Source organism: Schistocerca cancellata, chromosome 6, assembly GCF_023864275.1.
Source record: "Schistocerca cancellata isolate TAMUIC-IGC-003103 chromosome 6, iqSchCanc2.1, whole genome shotgun sequence".
Classification (NCBI taxonomy): domain Eukaryota; kingdom Metazoa; phylum Arthropoda; class Insecta; order Orthoptera; family Acrididae; genus Schistocerca; species Schistocerca cancellata.
In genome coordinates, this window is record NC_064631.1 from 522957116 (window position 1) to 522975274 (window position 18159).

The following is an 18159-nucleotide window of genomic DNA, read 5'->3' on the forward strand; positions in this document are numbered from 1 at the left end:
AGAGACGGTACAAGGAAAAATGACACAAAAGCGGTTACTTCTCTGGTGCTGCGTCTGCCTCGGTCGGCTACTGCTGCCTGACTCATGGATTGACCTGAGGAAGGTGACTACAGCTGAGTAAGCGGTGAGGCAGGCAGCCAAAAGTTGTACTCACGTAACAGGATGGCAGCTCACACTAGGGGTAGCTTAAGCGCCGACAGACCGACTAACCAATCCGCCTAACTTATTGCCATGAGGTCAGTTCGACGGGCGGACACACACACACACACAAGTTAAAGTTGCACTGCTCGAATATCACGGCCCATTCAACTAAAACTCGCTGAATCCGGTCCTTGATGTGGTCGTGCACTCTCGCGACCACATCCTTCAGTCGGACAGTGCATGTGTGTCGGCAGCGGTCGGGCGAGTACTGGCTGAGCAGACCTCACTGCTTCTCCGTCCCAACTCAACTAGCTACACACACGACGATCATGAAATACTAGAGGCGCTCCAAAGATGGTAACACAGTACGCGCTATCGATAAGCGCTGCTGCTGCCACTCACGGACAGACAAGATGAGCAAACGTAGTGTCTCCAGTGAACACCCTAAGAAAATGAGACACCACTATCGCTATTACAAGATGCCAAGCTATGAACGGCAACAACGCGAGCCGCACACGGCTCAGGATCACCAGTTGATGATGATGATGTTTGGTTTGTGGGGCGCTCAACAGCGCGGTTATCAGCGCCCGTACAATTTCCCAACCGTTGCTCAGTCCAATTTCGCCACTTTCCTGGATGATGATGAAATGATGAGGACAACACAAACACCCAGTCATCTCGAGGCAGGTGAAAATTCCTGACCCCGCCGGGAATCGAACCCGGGACCCCGTGCTCGGGAAGCGAGAACGCTACCGCGAGACCACGAGCGCCGGACATCACCAGTTGAGTATTGGGGTCAAGCGTGGAGGGAGACCAAGAGATGAACACACTAAACAGATTCAGAAGGATGTAGGTGGCAGTAGTTAGTCAGAGATGAAGAGGCTTGCGCAGAATAGAGCAGCATGGAGCGCTGCATCAAACCGATCTCTTGACTGAAGCCGGCCGAAGTGGCCGTGCGGTTCTAAGCGCTGCAGTCTGGAACCACGAGACCGCTACGGTCGCAGGTTCGAATCCTGCCTCGGGCATGGATGTGTGTGATGTCGTTAGGTTAGTTAGGTTTAACTAGTTATAAGTTCTAGGGGACTAATGACCTCCGAAGTTGAGTCCCATAGTGCTCAGAGCCATTTGAACCAATTTGTTTTCTTGACTGAAAACCAAAACAACAGCAACGGTCTTCGTGGTAGCACTGAGAGAGGAGAAATTCTCCAAGAACTCTGAAAGAAATTACAGCTAGTAATAGGATATTATGTTCTAGAATTACACGAGAAACAGTATATTTGCAAAAAATTTTGCAGGGACAGGAAGGTAACGACTAGATTACATCTTGGTGAGACGGAGATTGCGAAATGAGATAGTCGACTACAAGGCCTAACAACATGCAGACAAAATATGAGATCACAGTTTAGTAATGATGCAGAGTAGGTTGATGTTTAAGAGAATCATCATGAGGGCTCTGTGTTTACGGAATCAGGGTTCTGGAACACAGAGATATGATGACTGGCATTTCATTTCACTGTGGTTGTAGATATTGTGATAAAAAATAACACAGTGACAGTTCAGTGGAAGAAGAATGGGCATTCTGTAAATCATAATCTCAGGAATTGCACAGCAAGCCTAAAGAAACTGCGGATGACAGAAGAAATACGTCGACTGAAAAGTTGGATTTACAAAAATGATTAGGAATAGAAAGGAATACACAAATTTGTATGGAATGATAGTAGTAGGAAGTGCAAAGAAGGAAAAGCGAAATGGTTCCAGAAAGAAAAGAAGAAATCAAAAAGGAAGTACATACGGAAATGAGAAATTTTGGACTCATTACGAGTGCAAAACGAAGTGAGAGCACATTCAGGGCTTCCACGGGGGTTTCTATTTGGGAGACATTTCGGATGCAATATTAGAGTTTCAAAGAGCTTGGAAAGATATGATATGAAATAACGGAGAAGGAATACAAAACACTTCTGCGTAATTTCTAAAATGGTAGGGAGATATGGCAACCAAACTATTATTGAAAATAGCATGTAGAAGGAAAGAAGGAAAGGAAGGAAGACCAGTGTCCGATATCCTGACGACATTGAGGTCATTACAGACGGAGCACAAGCTAGGATTAGCACACAATGGAGGAAGGAAATCGGCTCTGCCCTTTACAAGGGAACCGTCCCGGCGTTTACCTTAAGCCATTTGGGAAAATCACAGAAATGACTTGACGGGGATACGAACCGTCGCCCTACCGAATGCGAGTCCAGTGTGCTAACCGCTGCGGCGCACTATTGTGTAGAATCTATATTACTGGTGACACTCCGTGCAGCCATTGGAAGATAATCATCCACACAATCCTCAGGGTGATAAGGGCAAATAAACACTTGCTTTGGAGTAAGGAGTGTGGTTCAAAGAAATCATTCCAGCATTTCGCTTAAATTACTTAGAGAAGCCATGTTGGACAGGTATTTGGACTATTATCGTCCAGTTCCGAGTCCTACCAGAGGGCTACCCGCTCGGTCACTTCCGATGGACGATCGTCGATATGCAAAGCTCTTGTTTAGAAACTGTTTAGTAACGCGTTAAATACTCTGGCGCAAAAGCGGAAACCGCTTAAATGCGCGGTTCGTTAGATTTCCAGAAAATTCCTTGGGGAGAGACTGCAGAACCTAGATCACATGGCTAGGGAATAGGTATGAAAATGAGAGTTGTCCGCCAGTAGCAGCATGGTTTCTAAGCTCTTTCCACAATTGTATTCTGCAACACGTCGCGTGGTCCTCTCTTTCTACAAAGTTCAGCTATTGTCGACGCAAGACGGTAATCTCCCTCCGCATGTCAAGGAAGCGGCCGCCGCCTCTTTTCTTTTTTTCTCGAGTTTCCATCGGAACCGAGAGAAGCTCTCCTTCTCTTAAATTCGACCAGGAGCATGGGGGGGGGGGGGGGGATGGTCTGAGCGTGACAAACAGCGGGGCCGCTCCCGGACAAAGTGATGTTGATATTCCGGCCGGGCGAGTTGGGAAAACTCCGGGCGGTGGGCGGCATTGTGTTTAGGTGAGGGGAAGGGGGCGAGGGCGTCGCGACGCTGCCGGCTAAATGACGCGTGGCGCTGCGTGGCGTCGCGGCGCAGCGAGGCGCCTCAGATAGGACGCCGGGCGCGGGAAATGAACAGCGGGGGACCCGACCCGACGCCTGCCACCGCTCGGGTCGCATTGTCTCGCGGCACGCGTCTTAAACTGGCCTGCCACGACCTGGATGACCTACTTGGATCTGCTTCTACAGCGCTGTGTCAGACAGCAGTGTAGTCATTTTTTTTTATTTTTTTTTAAAATCTTTATTATCAAAATCATTATAATCATACAAGTTTAACCCACTACCTTAATGCATTAGTGGGTCCTAACAGTGATACATTATTTACACTTTTGCAGCTTAGTATACTTAATAGTAGGTGAGCTACAGTTAACATTAACATTAGTAACAATGGGCATCTAATCTACTTATATTGTTTATCCTAATTCCTATTTCTAATCTAGTTTATATTGTAACCTCCCCACAAAAATTTTACAGAAAAGACAATATTTAATAAAAATGGAGCCAAGTGAAACCTTCCCACAAGAATGTTGACCGGAGAATAATTTGAATGTTAACAAGAATACAACCTAACGTAATCTTCCAGCAGATAAATTTACTGACAATGACAATTAAACAGAAATTCGCAATCTGACTCTGCTGTAAGCTTCCGCAAAAATAATGAAAAAACAATTCAGTGCTAATGAAATCTCAGTGATAATGATAATTCAATTAAACCGAAATATCGGTCTTTGGCCCTGTACAAAAATCAGAATTAAATTCTTACCTCATTGTAACTGCTAGTCAAATTTCTGCTCTTATTCTTGCGCACAGCTTGGAGGAACTGCATTGCAAATAATAATATTCCTTTTTTTGTAATTCAACTGAACTTTTGTTTAAGGGAAGTGGAACGAAATCGTTAATTCAATTAAATAAAATTTTTTTTGTAAAATTGCTTTTGAAATCAAAATTATTATTGGGGCACTTGTTGGAAATTAATTACAATAAATAAACTTTATATTATCTGATGATTACCTTAATTAACAATATACCTCATTGAGCATCTTGACCAGAATGCCATATCGACGCTCCCCGACTGCGTCCCGCTCGCGACCGTGACAGGACCAGACCACTACTGTACTGCTCTCAATGACTACTGACTGAGTACTGCACGACGACTACAGCCGAACTGCTCGCAACACTCGCGCGGTCAAGCGCAGACTAACCACGAAAATAGGCTCTCTGGTCAAAGATTTTAACGTGCCTCACCATCGCTGCTATGTTACATACGTGTTTCATAACCCTCCACTGGGGGGGCAAAAATTTGGCAGCGATGGTGAGTCATTTGGACTTGCCATCGCAAGAAATTTTTACAATTTACAGAATATTCAAATTTAGTACATAAATTAAATGTTGTGCACATGCACTGAGTACAAAATATATCAGACAAAGACAGGATGTGAGTACAAAACATAGTAGTAAATCAGAAAACTGTATATACAAATTATTTGACAGATAGCAAAGTGCACACGCACTGAAAAAATTCTTTAGCATTTTCAGAACAAATAAACAGAATGGCAGAAAATCGTGTTGATAAGTGACATGAGTGTACTCGCACTGGAGTTGAGAACATATTAGCAATTTACGAAATGTATATACAATTAGTAACAAATGACATAAGTGCATACGTACTGAAGTATTGAATATACAGAATGAGTACAAATTATATTGAAAAATGAGAAAAGTGCACAGGCACTGAAGTTCAGTAGAAAACATATTAACACACAACATAAGTGCACATGCACTGCAGTTCAGAAGAAAACCTATTAACATATAACATAAGTGCACATGCACTGTAGTTCAGAACATATCATTAAAATAAAATAATAAATAATAAAAAAATGTATATACAATATAAAATACAAGAGTGCACATACTGTACTTGAGAACAAATCGAAAAAATGTCTTAGGCATTTTTGCAATAAATAAACATAATGGCAAAAATCATATCGACAAGTGACATAAGTGTACTCGCACTGGAGTTCAGCGAATCAAAAAAAAAAAATGTATAACCCATGAACATAAATAATGTTAGCAAAAAAATGATTTTCACTATGTGACAAGAATTAGGATAGGAAAGGGAAGGATTGCATCATGGTTGTAGCACTTTAGATTGCACACAGCTGTTCTGAAAGTCCATATCTTTCCACAGAAGTACAACACCAAGTAACACAATTTGAAGTTCTTTTCCCATCAGAATTTATCAGTGTAGCCAAGACACTGAACTCTCGTAGTAATACTTCATGTTCTTGTTTTGGCAGTACATTAGGTACACCAAACAGTGGGACCATAATAACGTCTTCATCGCTCACGGTGGTGGACAGCATGTCGTGTCAACACCACGCTGTTACAAGGCACACCAACGTAGAATTAGTGCAAAACCAAAGATAGTGCTCCATGATCACTAGGATAGACAGGACAAATGGACATTGCAGTAATTCAGGGTAGTTAGCTCATGAGGTGAAGGACATTAAGTCACATAATATTGACAATTACAGTCTTCATTAGTAGTTTGGGGCATTCATAGCCCAGTGATTGAACATTTCTGTACCAAGTATGTAGTATTACAGAAAAATGTTCATTAATTGTTTTACATAGAATCAGTAACCTTCTTTTCCTAGTTACAAAGCATTATTAAATAATCACATTCTTTTCCAGTTACAAAGTATACCATAGTTAATTAATCATTGGTCATTCCAATAGTATTAATCACTAGCCTTCTCCTAATTACAAAGAATTATGAAACAATCGCATTCTTTCCCAATTATAAAGCACAGTTAATCATTTGTCATTTCAATGTAGTAAAAATCATATTCTTTTCCAGTTACAAAGTATGGCATAGTTAATTAATTATTTGTCATTCCAATATAGTAAGAATCATTAGCCTTCTTCTAATTACAAAGCATTATTAAACAATCACATTCCTTTCCAGTTACAAAGTATCAACATTGAAAACAAGAGCTAATTAATGGCATAATTAATAACATAATTCATTGATTGACATTAATTATTGGCACTCAGTGGCCATCAAGTATTGAATAGAATAAAACATTGTTCATCATTCAGTATTATTCAGATCATTACGAAGTCATTATTAAAAATCAGCTAATTACAGTCATAGCATTAATAATCATGGGCATTATAAGTAGTCTCATTACAATAAACAGTGGCAGTTATTAGCCAGTTACAAAGCATTATTTTATATATATATATTTTTTATCATTACTGAAGTGACATACTATTCAGAGTTGATCAGTATTATTCAGAACTTTCTCAAACTGGTATCACTATTTGGGACTGGTAATACATTTTTTTGTTAGCAATGCATTGCGTTTGGTAATTATAAGAGAAAGCAAGAAGAGAAAAAAGAAAAGAAAATTGGTAGTGGGTTGTTCCTGTAAATCAAAAATGTGTAACGTCATTCGTCATGAGTCAGCTGTAGCAAGGTTATGTAACAAGGCAGTATATGTGATCACATTTATAAACGATAAACACAAATGGGTTAAAAAAAATGCAAGTACTAGAACAGGTATAATAAGTAACAGGTTTAGTATGTATCATGAAAAACTTCTCCTGGAAAAAATACAAAATGGATTATTGACCTGAAAGAAGAAACGCACACTATGCTGAAAAGTAGTGAACTTCGAATTAACAAGTAGTGAAATGTGTATAAACATGTGTTCCATAGCTGTCCTTTCCAAAACTTTCCGTCATCCTACTATGCAATATAACACATGCTGTCAAAACAAACTGCAACAAATACTTAAATAACTACATAGCATAAACACATAACTTCAACATTATCCTCATCTGCAAAGAAAAAAAAACTTCATTATTCATCACTTCATTATTCATAACTCCATCATTATCATCACCTGTAAAGAAAAACTTCATTATCCATAGTAGCACACTCTTCATCATTATTCATCAGTATTCATTATCATCTGCAAAAATATCACTTCATTACTCATTATACAACTATTCCTTATCTCTAGCATATTTCATCACTAAAACTAAGATGTGTAGTTCTGTCCGACAGCCTGCATCAATCACCTTGTATTCTGAAAGAAAAAATTAGTTAAGACTGCTATTCTACGATGAGTATAGTATATTCTTGTTAATGCTTGTTAATCCTGATCCATTTACTCTTCCTTATAAAGTTATTGCATCTTCTATCGTTTATTCCATAGGTGAAATTCCCATTTCTGTTGAATTTATTTCTTACACGCATCATTTCTTTCTGAAATTGATGAACAGAGATTAACGTCTTGCATTTAAATCATATACCCACTAAATAATGACTGGTTTATGGTGACACAATTAACCATACAGCATAACATGACAGACAACGTAATACGTCGAAAGCACAGACAGTGTTCAAAGGCAAAAATGTACACGGAATATCACAATGCAGCAGCAAAAAAAATGTAAAAGTCACGATGTTGAGATGTCATAAGGCCAAAAAAAAAATGTAAAAGTCGACTGGTGTGTGTTATATCTTAACTATTTCACAGTGCATATAGACAAAACTGGAATACAATCGTACATAAAAAAGTGGAAAATGTGCATGGTCTGGTGTGTAACGACAAGAAAAGCGACCTGCTAACCTTACCTTGCCGGGCACTTGCCAAGAAAAAATACGATAATCATCAGTAATTAGTCAGGTGAATATAATTGCGTTAGTAAATGGCATCATAGCATGTTACATCATAAAGTGATTTCATTCAATAAACGGTTTAATGTTTGAGACATGGTGATTGCCTTTCGATTTTCTGGTTCTCAAAGTTTCGACGTGTACAACATTGGGGTGAGGGATGCTGCGAATCCGAAATGGACCTGCGTATAGAAGTTCAAATTTACTGCACTTACCTTTTAATTTGCTGGATAAATAGTGTGTACGTACTAATATTTTCTGTCCAACGTGAAAGTCGCGGCGTGTATAAACCTGTTTTTGCTGTCTTCTCCGGCGCTCTGCGGCACGTTTGATGTTGTTCAGTGCAATGTCAATTATTTCGTGGTGTCGTAAGCGACGAGATGTAGGAAAATTTACAAATTCTTTAATTTTGTTTGGTGGTTCAACGTTTTTCAGTATAACAGACGGAGATAGCATAGTGGATCCATTTGGAATGGAATTAATTACATCTTGGAATGAGAGTATGTGTGTATCCCAATCAATATGTCTTTTGTGGCAGTATATTCGGCACAGCTTACCAATTTCTTTCATTAACCGTTCACAGGGGTTCGAAGAAGCGTGGTACTTGGATATATAGATCGGAGAAATGTTTCTGGCTCGTAACATGCGTGTCCATATGCTACTACGAAATTGAGATCCATTATCAGAAATTACTTTCATCACATGCCCTACATGAAATAGAAAATGTTTTACAAATGCTTTCGAAACAGTTTTAGCAGTAGCTTTGCGTAACGGAGTGAAAGTAACAAATTTTGAAGTGAGCTCAACAGCGACAAAGATGTAGCAAAAACCTCTGTTAGTTCTCGGAATCGGACCAAAAATATCTACTGCGGCCATGTGTCTTAATTTAAGAGGTACAATGGGATATAATGGAGGAATATGTGAAGTGGTGTCTGATTTAGCTTTCTGGCAAATTTTACATGACGCTAAAACTCGTCGTATACGTTTCTCCATGTTGTTAAAATAACAGTTCTATCTCAGTATAAGAAAACATTTTCGTGCTGCGTAATGTGCGTAGCTTAAATGAGTATACCAGATTAGTTTGTTAACCAGTTCGTCAGGAATGCATAATAACCAATTATTGCTGTCAGGATGAGAACGGCGAAACAGAATGTCATTGCGTACAGTGTAGTGGTTCCTAATCGTAACATTTTTCCTATCTTGCCAAAGGTGTTTAATTTCTTTCCACACATTGTCTTTACTTTGTTCTTGTGCTATGTCCTGTAATGACGATGAAATAAAATTTTCAAATGCTACTTGCTGAATGTACATGACACTGAAATTTGTTTTGCAGAAGTTGGTTGCTACGTCTTGCTGATTGTTGCCGAGAGAACGCGATAGTGCGTCTGCTATAACATTTTGTGTGCCGGGAATGTGAACTATTGTAAAATTAAATTCCTGTAAATAAAGTTTCCATCTGCTTAATCTGTCGTGCGTGAATTTGGCCGAAAGTAAAAATTGTATCGCTCTGTGGTCTGTGTAGACTGTGGTATGTCTGCCATAAAGAAAGTGCCGAAATCTCGTAAAAGCCCATACAACACATAATGTTTCCAGTTCTGTAACGGAATAATTTCGTTCAGCGGGTGACAAAATGCGGCTTGCAAATGCGATGTTTTTAATTACTATTGAACCATCTTCTTCAATTTCCTGGAAAATGTGTACGCCTAAAGCGGTGTTAGAACTGTCGGTGGCAATGGAAAAATTTCTAGTAAGGTCTGGGTGCGATAAAAGTGGAGCATTCAACAAAGCATGTTTCAGGTTCACAAATTCAGAATGTGCTTGCTTATCCCAAGACCAAATACTGTTTTTACCTGTTAATTGGCATAGTCTAGGTGTGTCTAAAGCAGAGTGATGAATAAATTTACGAAAAAAGTTAACTAAGCCCAAAAAACTGCGTAGTTGCTTTTTTGTCGTAGGAACAGTAATGTCACGTAGAGCTTGAAGTTTTTCCGGATCAGGTGCAATGCCTTCCGCTGAAATTACGTGTCCAAGAAATTTTATAGAAGTTTTGCCAAAGTGCGATTTACTAAGGTTAACTGTAAGTCCTTGTGCATGAAAAGTTTGTAACAGTTGTTCAAGAATCATATTGTGTTCCGACCAGTTAGCTTCTGCGATAAGAATGTCGTCTACATACGTCGTAATTCTGTCCTTAAGTTCTGTCGGAAGTATTGTGTTCAAACCGCGAATAAAAGCTGCAGAAGAAATAGTTAAGCCAAATGGTAATTTACAAAATTGATAACAGTCGCCGAAACAGAGAAAAGCTGTATATTTTCTGCAATTTGGATGAAGTTGAATTTGCCAAAATCCCGATTTCAAATCTAATGTAGAATAAATAGCAGTACCGTGAAATTTCTGTAGTAGTTCCTCTAATGTCTGTGGTCGATCTGTTTCATTAATAATTATGTCATTAATGTGACGTGAATCAAGTACGAGGCGAAGTGAGCCATCTTTTTTCTTAACAATATGTAGCGGGTTTATGTACGGACTAACTGCTGGTTCTATAATTCCTTGATCAAGCATATCCTGCAATTCTTTTTTAACTTGTTCTCTGTGAATATATGGAATGGGATAATGCTTTGCTTTAAATGTGTCGTGCTGTTTCACTTGAAATTCATACATAAATCCGGACATAGTACCAGGAATGTTGTCAAAAACTGGAGCTTGCTGTAAAAGAATTTCGTGTAAGTGCGTTCGTTCGTCGTCTGTAGTTGCACTGCTTTGTCTAACTTTATCGGAAATCATTTGCATTACGTCGTAGTCAACTTCGTCTGGAGTATTATAGTTATGTACGTACGTATCCGTGAACAATGTGGGATTACAGTCTATGTTACGTGTTGCGGAAATGACCTCTGTGCGGTTAATTGTTTGTTCTTCCGCAGATAAAGAGTGCTGAAATTCTAAAGCCAATTGTACATCTTCATCCTTTAGCATTAAATAAGAATTTTGAAAATCGATAACTGCGTCGTGTTGTACCAGAAAATTCGTACCTAAAATTACGTCTGTTGTCAATAAAGGAACAATCCAAAAATTAGAGTGGAAAGTATGACCTCCAATACAAAATGATAAATGCGTCTGTAATTTAACGTCTACTCCTTTACTCGATACTGCTCCTTTCACTTTTGTTTTGCCTAAAGGTAATGTCGGATAGGTATTCTCTTTGTTGCACTCATTAAAAGTCTCCTCATTTATTACTGATATAGGTGATCCAGAATCAATTACTGCTGAGAATTTTGATGAACCAATTTTAATTTCGATGACAGGATGTGAAATAGTTTTCTGAACAAATGGTCTTTCCTGCAAGAGAGTGTCTCTGATATCATCAAAAGTAATTACATTTTCGTGAACAACATTTTGCTTGTTTGAAGTAGTGCTTGTATTATTGGAAGATGCGATCTGTACAGTATCTAGTCAGATTCTATCTGACGTGTTATTATTATTAGGAGGATTCTGTGGCATTTCTACTATTTGAACCGTTCTATTACTTCTTCCAGACGTGTTACGCTCTGGATGATACCTACTGTCGGGTTCATTCATGAGAATAGGTTCTTGTGTAAAATTTTGCTGTTGGTATGTCCGACTGTTGTTAGATGTACGCTGAAAATTGTTCTCATTATTTTTACGCCTGTCGTAATAGTCATTCCTATACGGTGCATTGCGATAGGAATTGTAATACTGTCTTCTCTGTACATAGTTGTTTCCTTGCTGTCGTGGTTTACTATTTGTTGTATCAGGGACTATACGTGCTCGCGGCGGAACATTAAAGCCTGGTTGACCTTGTGCATTCCATTGTTGGTTAGGTATGCTAACCGGCTGGTTTTGATGTTGTTGTTGTGAAATACCTCTATTGTTACTAAAGTGTGGTTCCTGTTGCTGAAAATTTTGACGATATTGACAATCTGAATTTTGTCTGTGATTTAAGTTCTGGTAGTTGTCGTTCCTAAAGCGTCTGTTACTTTTCCTATTGAAATTACGTCCCTGATCATAATTACTGTAAGTTTGTTGACCTTGGTTATTATACGAAAAGTTTTTATTCACAAATGAATAATCAGATTGCTGTACTTCTAAAAGCTGCAAAAGATCCCTGAATGCTGAAATGTTTTCTTTTTGCTGGCCCGTTAGCAGTGACACTCGTAATGACCGTGGTAATTTGGAAATGCATAATTGTATAAGTGCGGATTCACTGTACGGTTCACTTAGGTACTGGTTTTGTTGTACCATGTGTTCAAAAAATTGCGTTACACTGGGAAAATTTGAGTTTTCATAGTTTGGCAAACTAATTAGTTGGTCTTTAATTCCGCGCTGTGTCGTCTTCGACCAGTACGCTGACAGAAAAGCATTCTGAAATTCCTCTACTGAGTAGCATTGCCTCGCGATCGCTCTCATACGAGTTGCCGGTTCGCCTTCCAAAAAGCTGCAAATAAATTCAAGTTTATGCGTAACAGGCCAAGTCGGTGGAAGAGCAAAGCTAAATTGTTGAATCCAATCTAGTGGGTGAATCTGCGTTCTATCGTTTTTAAAAACTTTAAACTTTCTCACTGACAGAAAATGTTTGTAATCGAAATTATCATCTCTGTGTGATGGAACATGTTCAGGATCGTAAGAGAATCTATTGAACTGTGGTTGTTCGGAATCTAAGTCCCGTACTCTCTGTAGATTACTCAAATTATACGCGTTGCGCGAGTCTGACAAATGTTCATAAAGTGGCGTCTGTTGTGGTATGTTATTAACTGAAATGTTTTTCATCTCTGTTACTTCTTGTTGTAAACTCGACAATTTTCTACACAACGTGTTGTTAGATGAATCGATCTCATTAATTGTCTGCTGTAAATTCTGAAATTCTGGTGTTTGGTTAAAGGAAACCGGTGCAGTATCGTCTGATTTATTGTCATTACTACTTTCAATAGCATCAATACGACTGGCTAATTCATCATATTTTTCAGTCAGTATTTTTGCCTGATCATCGGTTTTAGAATCGGACGCATTAATCTGTTTTTGCAACTTACGCGTAGTTTCGCTCAGTTTTTTAACATCAGCTTTGATGACATCGCAATCCTGTGTTAGTTCCAATTGTTCGAATCTGTCTGTCACTGTTTGAATATTTACTGTGTGTGTATCTGTTTTTGATTTAAGATCAGAAATTTCATCCCGTAATTCCGCGTTCAACTGTTCTATGGTATTAATTTTGTCGGACACTGTAGTAATATTATTGTCTACATACGTCTTCGCTTTCGCGAACATTTTACGTTTATCTTCTTGTCTTTGAGCCGTGATTGTTTCCATGACTTGACGTTTGACTTTATTTTGATCCTGAATAAATTTGCGGAAACGTGTATTACTGTTTTCTATGTGGTGGTTAAAGCGTTCGTCAATCTGAGTATTTTGTTGTTCGAATTTCGCGTCGATCTTTTCATCCATTGTGCGCGAAAGTTCTGCTGTCATTGCTTTAAACTCGTCCGGTAATTGTGGAGCTTTTTCAGAGCATTGTTTAGCGACTCCGCTAATTTCGTCTCTGAGTGTTTCTGTTGCGGCTGTTTGCATTTCCCTTAATTCTTGCGCAACAGACTTAATTTCTTCGCTATTTTTTCGTGAACAAGCCTCAATTTCCACGCGTAACTGTTCCTTAGTGTCATGACACTGCGCGGCAACAGCTCTAATTTGTTCACTAAGCTGTGTGGAATTGTCGTCTAATTTTTCATTTAAGTATTGTTTAAGTTTTTCGTTATCTTGTTTGTTATCTTCGCTCTGTTGTCTGACCTGTTCACTAAGTTTGTCTTGTTTTTCGTTCTGTTGTTTGATCTGTTCACTAAGTTTGTCTTGTTTTTCGTTCTGTTGTTTGAAATTGTTGTCTATTCTCTCACTTTGCTGTTGTAGCAAACTTCTCATAATTCGTACCAAGTCAAAACTAGCGTTTATATTCTCTGTACTGTTTAGTGGTGGATCTGGAATTGTCTCGTTTTGCGTGACCATTTGGTCATTCTGTAATTTACAGAAAGGATTATCATTCGGATGTACACTGTCAGACACTATTTCGGAATTAAATAAATCCGTCGTACTTTCACTACACTGACCATTTTCATTAGACAAATTTGTCTGTACGTTACTTGAATTTTCCAAATCGGGTATGTTAAGCTGGGCAGCGCTCATTGCAATAGAGCGTCCCGCATCATCAATTGTCGTCAAATTAACAGACGAGACAATTGAGTTCGTTTGTTCCTCATTAAGATGAAAGTCATCATTAGTGGTTGGAACGCATTGATTGTCAGTGAACGCAGGATTGTCATCATTACACTGCGTGTCACAATTACTATCGGTCACGCTGTTTAAGTCGGTAATTTCATTCAAAATACCTCGCGATACACTATTCACAGTCTTTCGCGGCATTTTTACAATAGTCACAAATATTCACAAAACAAATAAGCACAAATGCAAAAACAACACACAAATACAACAGAGCAACGAATTGCCGTTGACCTGTAGAAAGAAAGTCACAAGATTAGTAAAAGCGTAGCGCCAAATCCTAATTATACTTAAGCAAATAAGAGCAGATATCTGACTGTTGTTCAAAAGATTCTCAACGAAATACGATCCTGGACTGGGTGTCGCCAAGTGTAACCTCCCCACAAAAATTTTACAGAAAAGACAATATTTAATAAAAATGGAGCCAAGTGAAACCTTCCCACAAGAATGTTGACCGGAGAATAATTTGAATGTTAACAAGAATACAACCTAACGTAATCTTCCAGCAGATAAATTTACTGACAATGACAATTAAACAGAAATTCGCAATCTGACTCTGCTGTAAGCTTCCGCAAAAATAATGAAAAAACAATTCAGTGCTAATGAAATCTCAGTGATAATGATAATTCAATTAAACCGAAATATCGGTCTTTGGCCCTGTACAAAAATCAGAATTAAATTCTTACCTTATTGTAACTGCTAGTCAAATTTCTGCTCTTATTCTTGCGCACAGCTTGGAGGAACTGCATTGCAAATAATAATATTCCTTTTTTTGTAATTCAACTGAACTTTTGTTTAAGGGAAGTGGAACGAAATCGTTAATTCAATTAAATAAAATTTTTTTTGTAAAATTGCTTTTGAAATCAAAATTATTATTGGGGCACTTGTTGGAAATTAATTACAATAAATAAACTTTATATTATCTGATGATTACCTTAATTAACAATATACCTCATTGAGCATCTTGACCAGAATGCCATATCGACGCTCCCCGAATGCGTCCCGCTCGCGACCGTGACAGGACCAGACCACTACTGTACTGCTCTCAATGACTACTGACTGAGTACTGCACGACGACTACAGCCGAACTGCTCGCAACACTCGCGCGGTCAAGCGCAGACTAACCACGAAAATAGGCTCTCTGGTCAAAGATTTTAACGTGCCTCATCATCGCTGCTATGTTACATACGTGTTTCAATATATATATTTACTGCAGCGTCACATGCGTGCCAGTAGAGATATAAACCTACTTTTACTGCCCTGCTCTTCGAGCTAATCCCGAAGAGCATGCCCCTGGCACTGGGCGGGCCTCAATGTTTATTCGCTGCAGTCCCTATCTTAATTTCCTATATCTAATTCCTACAAACTAATCTATCCTACGTCATGTCCGGTGTGTGTGTCGCAATCGGTAGTTGTTCCCTACTCCCCCTAGTCCTGCACGTGGCGGTTCCCAACTTAGAGGTAGTCGGCCAGTCCTCGCACAGGCGGTATGGGAACAGGGCTCTCAGACTCAGTTGGTGGTTATTGTCGCTCGTTATTTACTGTATCTCTCATAGATAGTCGATTAATATTTTTCGTGATATCTCGTTTGCCAGGGTGTTCAAGGTCTGAAACGTTTCTTCTCGTCTAAGTAATTGGTGTGTGTCTCGGTTGGGTAGTCTCGTAGTTCGTTGGCGATATCATTGAAGAGAGGACATTCATAAACTACGTGCTCGGGCGTGCCCTCCGGATCGCCACAGTCGCACGCTGGTGTCGCCCTTTTCCCAAATCGACATAAATATGTCGGGTAGGGACCATGGCCAGTGAGAAAGTGGATCAACCCTCGCGTAGGCTCAAAGTACTTCATGCCAAGTCGTTCCCTCACATCGGGTAGGAATTGGAAGGTTCTTCGTCCAGTCTCTTCTGCCTCCCAAATCTCCTGCCAGAGCTCTTCCCCTCTTATCCTTATCTCTCTTTTGTCCCTCAATCTGATACCCATAATGTCAACTATTTTCTCATTATTTCCCTTCTTGTCCCAATACCAAGCCGCCTGTTCTCTAATCTTTATGTCCAGAGGGCAGAGCCCCATTATGATTAATAGGGCTCCCCCTGGAGATGTTCTGTAGGCACCTACGGATCTTAATATCATGCTTCTCTGAACCCTTCTCACTGCCATGGCGGGCACAACCCTCGTGAGCCTGTGCGCCCAGACTCCCGAGCCGTAGCCCACTACTGAGGTTAAAATACTGTTATGATAGAGTCTAATTAGGTGTGGAGGAAGATGAAATCTTTTGTGACCTATGGAGATTAAATTATTTAATATCTGAAGTGCTCTCTGAGTGACAGTTTCAATGTGCTTCCCAAAATTCCACCTCTCATCAATGATAACTCCCAGGTAGCGTGTCTCTCGTCGTCGGAGAACTGGTGATCCGTCTATTCTGACAGTCGGGTTTCTGATAAGATTTCCTTTTAGTAGTAAGTAGGTCGATTTACTAGGTGATATCGTCATCTTTGTCGATTGGCACCACTTCTGAAGTTTGTCTAGTGCTGTCTCTATTTTTGGTTCTATGTCTTCGCGGCTACGGCCGCCAACCAACAGAAGGAGGTCATCCGCGTAGGCTATCACCTCTAGCACCTCATCGCTCTGTTGTAATCTGTCTAATAACGGCTCCATATGTATGTCCCAGAAAAGGGGTCCTAAGACTGAACCTTGGGGACATCCTTTGGTGATTTTCTTACCGATTCTTTCGCTAGATGATGATAACCAGACCTCCCGTTCATTGCAATAGCTCCTCAGGCAACCATATAGCGGCCCTGGACACTCTTTCTCCCGCAAGCAGGAGAAGAGCGAAGGCCACCAAAGGTTGTCGAAGGCGCCACTGATATCCACCATGATGCCAACCACGTATTTATGCGGGGTCGAGCTGCAGACCTCGGCCGCCAGGGCGATTGCATCAGATGCTGATCGCCCCGGCCTGAACCCGAACTGCCTGTCGCTCATCCCGCACAACACTCGGTGTGCCGTCAATCTGTCAGCCAGCAGTTTCTCCAATATTTTTCCGAAAATGTCCAACAAGCAAATCGGCCTGTAAGATTTCACATTAGCAGGGTCCTTATCTATTCCTTTCTTTATAATGATTACATTTGCTGTTTTCCATCTCTTCGGAAATTTCCTCTGTCGGAGACATTCATTATAAAGATGCGTTAATGGCGCGATTAACTGAGGCGCCAGGAACTGCACTACCTCCGCCACAATGCCGTCCGGCCCAGGTGCTTTACCTTTTTTCAATGATCTTATATGAGCTGCCACCTCCTCCTCTGAAAAAGGGTAGACAGCCGTCTCATTATCGTATTCCTCCTGATCTTCATTTCTAAGTTGTTTCTGCCCATCTGTTTCCCCTTCCGCGTTGTCGTCAGGCAACAGGGACCGGAGGAGGACCCCCGCAGTTTCCTGCCAGGACTCCGTCATCCCGTCCCCGTACCTGACTGTTGATAACTCCAGAGCAGTGACCTCACGCCAGACAATGTAGTCATTTGCAAAAAAAGAGAAAATAATTGATTGATTGATTGATTGATTGAGAGGGGTTATGGAACCAAACGGGGATGTCATCCATCAGTCCCGCGGATCCGGAGGTAGTCACTGAAGAGAGAGGGTTCGGTAAAAGTGGACGGATCAAGTGAACATTAAACAAACACAGTAAATTCATGAATGGTGAGACCGAATCCAAAAACCGGAAAAAAGGGGGCGGTCATGGGGTAGACTGCAAAAAAAAGTCCCAACCGCAATCAACATGTCCCTGCTCCATGACTAAATTAGAACCTTATATCTGGAAATAAAAATTACTTTGACAGAGGAAACTGAAGACCAGTTCAACCATCCGTGGATCGTCTGCTGATATGAAATTTAAGGAGTCAGGTTCAAATGGTTCAAATGGCTCTCAGCACTATGGGGCTTAACATCTGAGGTTATCAGTCCCCTAGAACTTAGAACTACTTAAACCTAACTA